This window comes from Pteropus vampyrus, unplaced genomic scaffold, assembly GCF_000151845.1.
Source record: "Pteropus vampyrus isolate Shadow unplaced genomic scaffold, Pvam_2.0 Scaffold463, whole genome shotgun sequence".
Lineage (NCBI taxonomy): Eukaryota > Metazoa > Chordata > Mammalia > Chiroptera > Pteropodidae > Pteropus > Pteropus vampyrus.
In genome coordinates this window covers 919,214-926,123 of record NW_011889244.1, presented here as the reverse complement: position 1 = coordinate 926,123, position 6,910 = coordinate 919,214, and the positions used below count along the sequence as shown (strand labels likewise).

The window sequence follows — 6,910 nt, the reverse complement described above, 5'->3', positions numbered from 1 at the left end:
AGGAACTGCTGATCAACTCCATTTAAATGAAAAAATATATATATTTATGTAAAAAAAAAATAAGCCCCAAGTGCACATATCTGAGAGGCAAAAGGGACAGGTTGGGTGAGTAGGGTTTGCTGTATGGAGGGGACTGAGTCCCCAAACCTTTTATTTTCTGCGCTGACTTCTGCAGTCTCCTAGACCACAGCTCAGGCTCTGGGATCCAGGTTAAGTTTATTGGTTTTTAAGTTAGTCTGTTTTGCTAGACATTTTCTCATGTAAATTAACCAGCTAACCCTTGAGTTTTGCAGTTGAATAGGTATATTTCTATAAAGTTCTCTACCAACTACTGGAGTAGAGGTCTTCCAATTTTATTGACAAAGATATGACTTCCAAATAGGAATTCCGAAAAGTAATAAACATTTCTCTGCCACTTTGTCCCAGGCTTCTGCCACTATAGTTATTTTCCTAGTTCCTCTCCTCTTTTTGATGCACTAAAAGAAAACTACATAAAAGACTCTTAATAGATACATTAAAAACTGGTATAAAAGAAATTTCATGGTAGGGAACATTATGAAGTTTTGGTAAAAAAAAAAAAAGTTCATAAGTTGCTTCTTCCATTTCCGGGATAAGGTTTTCATTGCTCTACCTAGTTCACAGAATGCTGAGCTTTAGTGGTAATATTTAGTTCCCTTTTCTTCCTACTCACTGGGATAAGATGGCATATGGGAACGGAACTAGTGGTTAGAGATAACTTTGCCACAAAAGGACTCCACCCCTGCTTACCTTCCGCTGGATCTAGTAGTAAATATGTAGTGAATGGTGAACGCTGGGCTTCCTGTGGTCTGCAGCTTGCATTGCCACACCACCGTCTCCAGTGGAATGAACAAAATACAAAATTTACACCCCTTTTGAAATATGATGAAGCAACAAAGAATTCAGAAACGGAATGACAACATTTTCTGTACTATATTGCACTCTTTTGCACAATATGTAAGAACACAGTGTGAGAAACCTACAAAAAAAGGAAACAGAACAATTGAGGTTGCTGGCCAGGCAGGCTGCAAGGTGAAGGGCAGAATATTAAATAATCCACCTAGCCAACATCCTGTCATGGCTGTTATTTCTGTCTTCAAGCCTCTAAACTCTCCACTCTTTCATTGTTCTTTCCATCCGTCTATACATCCATTTAACATTTATTGGGCACCCTGTCATTCTAGTTGCTGGGAGTACAGACTGTCAGTGGTATGCTGGTGATGGTTAAACAACTGACTCTTGGGTGGGGTTGCTGATATGCGATGTGTGTTGATTTCATAGTGCAGTACTACCGCCATGGCTGATTGCAAGTTACCAACATGACATCACTGAACACAAAATTGGAAAGAGATACCTTTGAGTAGCACACCATTATATAATGTTTCCACCATACAGATACAATAGATGCAAACGACCTCACGTGCACAGGTCATAGTTAAATGTGGTAATTAGGAAGTGATAAGTTTTGAGTATTAAGTTTGTTATCCATATAATTTATTTAATTGTACATTTATATAATTTAATTTTAAGTTATGGGTGTTTTAACAATCAGCTCACAACACTTCTGAAAATTTAACAATTGGCCCTTGTAAGCAGATATGAGTTGGCTCCAGCACACACTGGACAGAGCCAAATAACATATGCTGTCTGCTTTATGAAAGTTTTTATCTAGAAAAGAAGATGTATACATATGTAAATAAGTAGACACTGTGTAGTGGCTATTATGTGGATAATCTCCATTTTTTAGATGAAGAAACTGAGGCCCAGGGAAGCTAAGTAACCTGTTCAAAGTTACTTAACAGTAAGTGGTAGAATTGGGGCACGGACCTGGGTAGCCTGCCTGCACACACTGGGTGCTTCACAGCTCATCTCAAGAGCTCTTAACTTAAAGAGAACATCTTCCCGTGGCGATAAATCTCACTCCCTGTGCCATGCTACAGAGTTCTCCCACACTCAGGGTTAGACAAATATTGAGTTTTGTTTTCTTGTGGTTCTTTTAAGATTTTCTCTTTCATTAATAGTTGCATGTGGAATTACTTTTATGCTGTGAGCAGATTCTCACTTCAGCTTTTTCCAAATGGTTTACCAATGATCTAAGCTGTATTTATTGAATAATTGCTACCTTTGTTTTGTCTTCTATTTTCTCTTGCCTTCTGTAGAAAACTTGTTTCATTTAGTGTCCACCACCACTCCTGGATTTTGAAAATATGTGATACCTTTGAGTTATTTGCGCATTTATTTGATTAATTGATGTGTATGTTCATTCAATACCATTTATAGAGGATGCGACTGTGAATAACATTAAAAAAAATCTCTTGGAGCTTACAGGTAGAGATGTATACAACACTTTATAAAAAAAACTCTTATATTGCACTTATCATGTGCCAGGCACTGTTCTTTGTGATTTATGAATATTATTTCGTTAAATCCTTACAGCAAGCCTATAAAGTAGGTATTATTTTTATCTCCATTTTTCATATGGGGAAATGAAGCATGGAGAGGTTAAGTAACTTGCCAAAAGTCACTAAGCTAGTAAGTGGGGAGTTGAGGAAAGTTAATAGGTAATTCCAATTGAATGCAATAAATGTTATTGATCATAGGAAAAATATAGTGTTCTGTGGGAGCTCTTAGCAAGGGCACTTGATGGGACCACGGGATGGAGAAAGTGTTTTGGAGGGAATGATGTCCTGAGGATTACTAAAAACCCAGAAAAAGTAGGCTGAACATAGACTAGTGGAGGGAACTGGGAGTGGAGAGTGGGAAGCAGGAGTGGAAAAGTGTAAGCTGGGGAAAGCAGTAGTACAAAGGCCTAGAAAAGAGAGGAAGAGAATGTTAAGTACTAGAAGCCGAAAGAAATGAAGTGTGGTTGGAACAGAGGATGGGAGAGGGAGGGTGGGAAGTGAAAGTCTTAGATTTGGAAGGGTCAACAGAAGCCCATCATCTTATGAGCCAAATTAAGAAATGTTAACTGTAGTTTAAATACAAGAGGAGACATTGGAAGGTTTTAAGCACAAGATAGATTATTCTAGCTGCTGGGTGGAGGATGGATATCAAGGGGATAAGTATGTGGGCAGAGCAGACTGCTAGAGGGGCTCTCACAGTGAGCTGGGTGAGAAATGATGTTGCCATTAGAGCAGTAGAAATGGGACAGAGAGATACAGGTGGGTTCAGGTGTTCCTTTGAAGGAGTATGTTTGGACAGAAGGTGAAAAGAAGGTGAGTCACTGATTATGGCCTGGCTCTTGGCTTCAGTAATACTTCTCCTGTATTACCATCTACGGCTTTGATAAAAATGTGGGTAATAAATAGACGAGACTTGATATGCAGAAGAGAAAAGGTAACTAGCATATGGTCTAATCATAACATTCCTATGACTTCCTCCTTCCCCACTCATGAAACCTTCATGAGGGAGGTCTGCAAAGTTTGTCAATATGGCAAGTGCTAAGAGTATTATCTCTGGTAGTGGGATTAGGCACAATTTAAAAAAAATTTGGGGAGGGGGTAATTTACTGAGATATTTTATTCCCCATAAAATTCATTCATTTAAAACAGTTTAGTGGGTTTTAGTATATTCAGAGTTGTGCAACCATTACCACATCTAATTTTGGAACATACTCAATACTTCAAAAAGAAACCCTTTACTCATTAGTAGTCACTCCCTTTTCTAATTTCCTCACCGCACCCCAGCCCCGGGCAGCCATTAATCTACTTTCTGTCTCTGGATTTGTCTCTTCCAGACATTTCATATAAATAACATCAAATAACATGCAGTCTTTCGTGGCTTGCTTCTTTCACTTATGTTTTCAGGGCCCATTATTAAAGCGTGTAACAGTATGTCATTCCTTTAAATGGTTGAATAATATTTCATTGTATGAGTATACCATATTTTGTTTATTCATTTATCTGTTAACAGAATTTGGGTGTACTTTCTAGCTAGTATGAATAATGCTGCCATGAGCACACATGTACAAGTGTTTGTGTGGACATATGTTTTCCGAAGCTGCTGCACCATTTTATGCTCCCACCAGCAATGTATGAGGGTTTCAATGTCTCTACATTCTGTTAACACTTATTTTTGTCTGTCTTTTTCCACTTTAGCCATCCTAATGGGTAAAATAATATCTCATTGTACTTTTGGTTTTCATTTCTCTAATGATTAATGATATTGAGCACTTTTTCATGTGCTTATTGGCCATTTGTATATCTTTTGGGGGGTAAATGTCTATACAAATATTACACCCATTTAAAAATTGGGTTATTTATCTTTTTAAGATTTCTTTATATATAGTGGATAGCAGCCCCTTATCAGATATGTGATTTGCAAATATTTTCTCCCATTCTGTGGATTATATTTTCTTAAATATGTCCTTTGATACACAACACCATTTTTTTTTTTTTAGGCGAGGCAACTCTTGGTTGACCTCACAGATTGCAAGGACTTTGTCAGCTTACGATCCCTTATTTTTAAATTTTTTATGCCTATAGCGCTTGGTCTTCCTAGGTGGTCTCCCATCCAAGTACTAACCAGGCCTGACCCTGCTTAGCTTCTGAGATCAGACGGGATTGGGCTTGTTCAGGGTAGCATGGCTGTAGACTAACGCAGAAATTTTTGATGAAATTCTATCTATCTATCTATCTATCTATCTATCTATCTATCTATCTATCTATCTATCTATCGTTACTTGTGCTTTATAAGAAACCACCGTTTAACCCAATATAATGAAATTTACTCCTATGCCTTTTGTTAGGAATTTTATAGTTTCAGCTCTTATATTTAGGTTATGATCCATTTTGAGTTAATTTTTACATATGGTGTAAGGAAGAGGTCCATGCCACCCTGAACATGCCGATCCCGTCTGATCTCGGAAGCTAAGCAGGGTTGGGCCTGGTTAGTATTTGGATGGGAGACCACCTAGGAAGACCAAGTGCTATAGACACACACAAAAATAAATAAATAAAAATAAAGCCCCTTAAAAATAGCTATCAATTTCCTCAAGGACTTTATGTGTTAGATAGGTGGGTGAGGTTACTGTCATGCTGGGGTGGGAAATACACATCATTTAGCTACATATGTTATTTGATCGTAATATCAATTTTTAACATCTTTTAAAGGTTTATGAAGAAGTACATATGTTTGGTATTACACATTTGCTAAATGATACTTTAAAAATACTTAAATCCTTCTGATAATGTTGTTGGTGGAATTGCTGACTGTATCAGTCTATTTTGAGAGTACTGTGGTGGCATGTAACGTACTGTTAATAGTTTTATCCAGTAATACTTTTAGGAAAATAACCTAAGGAAATAATCTAAGAGGAGGAAAAAATACATACAAAGATGTGTTATTTATAACAGGCAAAAATGGAAAAATATCACAATGCCTAAGGACCAGGAGATGGATAAACAAACTATGTTTTACAGTGATATGTTATAGAACCCCAAATAATAACTATGGTTATTGTAGTGTGGTATGGTAATATGTACAAATGCATAGACTAAAAAATGTTGAAGTAAGCAAAACAGAATTTGCATAGACACCTTAATTGAAAATGGTCTAAGGATGAATGTATGCTGAGTAACTAAAAATTAATTTAGCATAATATTAATATCCATTAGATCTATTTCTGCAGCAAAAAAAAGCCTGCTTAGAAGTAAAAGGGAAGTTAAAATAAACTCTTTCTGAAAGTCCAAATAATCACCTTCATATTTCTTCAACATATCTCCTTTTTAAGTTATTTCCTGATTCATTGAATCCTTATTTTAATATCTAGAAAAAATGAATCAACACTTGGAAGGAAGAAATTAAAGATTTCTCAGAATTTAGCTATTAAATCTATTATTCCTGAGAAGTGTAAGAAATGCCTTAATGAAGCATTATTTCTCCGATGCTTAATGAGTTACACTGAGAATGTGTCTGCATATAATTTGCAGGAAGAAAGAGTGAACTTTCGGTTTCGGGTATAGGGTGGGGGTGTATTAATTTCCTGGGGCTGCTGTAACAAAGTACCACAAACTGAGTGGCTTAAAACAACAGATATTTATTCTTTCACAGTTCTGAGGCTAGAAGTCTGAAATCAAGGTGTCAAGAGGACTATGAGGGAGAATCTGTTCCATTCTTCTTCCTAGCTTCTGGTGACTGCCACCAATCCTTGACATTCCTTGGCTTGTAGACACATCTTTTCAATCTTTGCCTCTGTCTTCACATGGCATTCTCCCTGTGTCTCTGTGTCTTTTTATGAGGATACCGTTCATATTAGATTACAGGCCCACCCTACCCCAGTATGACCTCATTTAATTTAACTAGTCACGTTTATAATAACCTTATTTCCAAATGTAGTCACACTCTTAGGTACTGCATGTTCGGATTTCAATATATATATTTTTTAGGGGGACATAATTCAACCTGTGACATGTGGCCTTGGAGTTAATTTAATTAGTGTACTGTTCAGATTCATTCCAGAATTTTCTCCGAGTAAAATCTAGGCTGCCCATGACAAGAGGATCCTCCAGGAAAAGCGGTTGGAAATGGGGGAGTGGTCTCATGAAAGTGAGATGGATTGCTGTAATAGACTGCTGACCATTTCCCCTGAGAGGGTGGGCTCACTTCTGGCTGATTGTGGAAGTAATGATTAAGCCCAATGGGTGAAGACAGATGAGGGCCATTGTGGCAGAAGCTCTCTTTCCTTGATTTATGTTACCACATGGAGGAACACACATTAGAGAGAGATGCTCCTGTCCTCATCACTCCCTCAATCTCCGCAGTGGAGGAAGAATGACTTAGCTGATTAGGAAATTTGGAAGATGGCTCTGAGCATGCTCTGAAAAGCCTCTTCCTCTCCTCTTTGGAGCCAGCCGCTTGCTGTTCTCTGTTCTCCACACTAAATTACGCAGGG

The 6,910-nt window shown here is 37.6% G+C and overlaps 2 pseudogenes; one reads left to right on the top strand and one right to left on the bottom strand.

Moving 5' to 3' along the window:
• Positions 1-4,493: 4,493 nt before the first annotated feature.
• On the bottom strand, positions 4,494-4,612 carry LOC111732502 (annotated as a pseudogene).
• A 224-nt stretch (positions 4,613-4,836) lies between these two features.
• LOC111732510 lies at positions 4,837-4,954 on the top strand (annotated as a pseudogene).
• Positions 4,955-6,910: the final 1,956 nt, after the last annotated feature.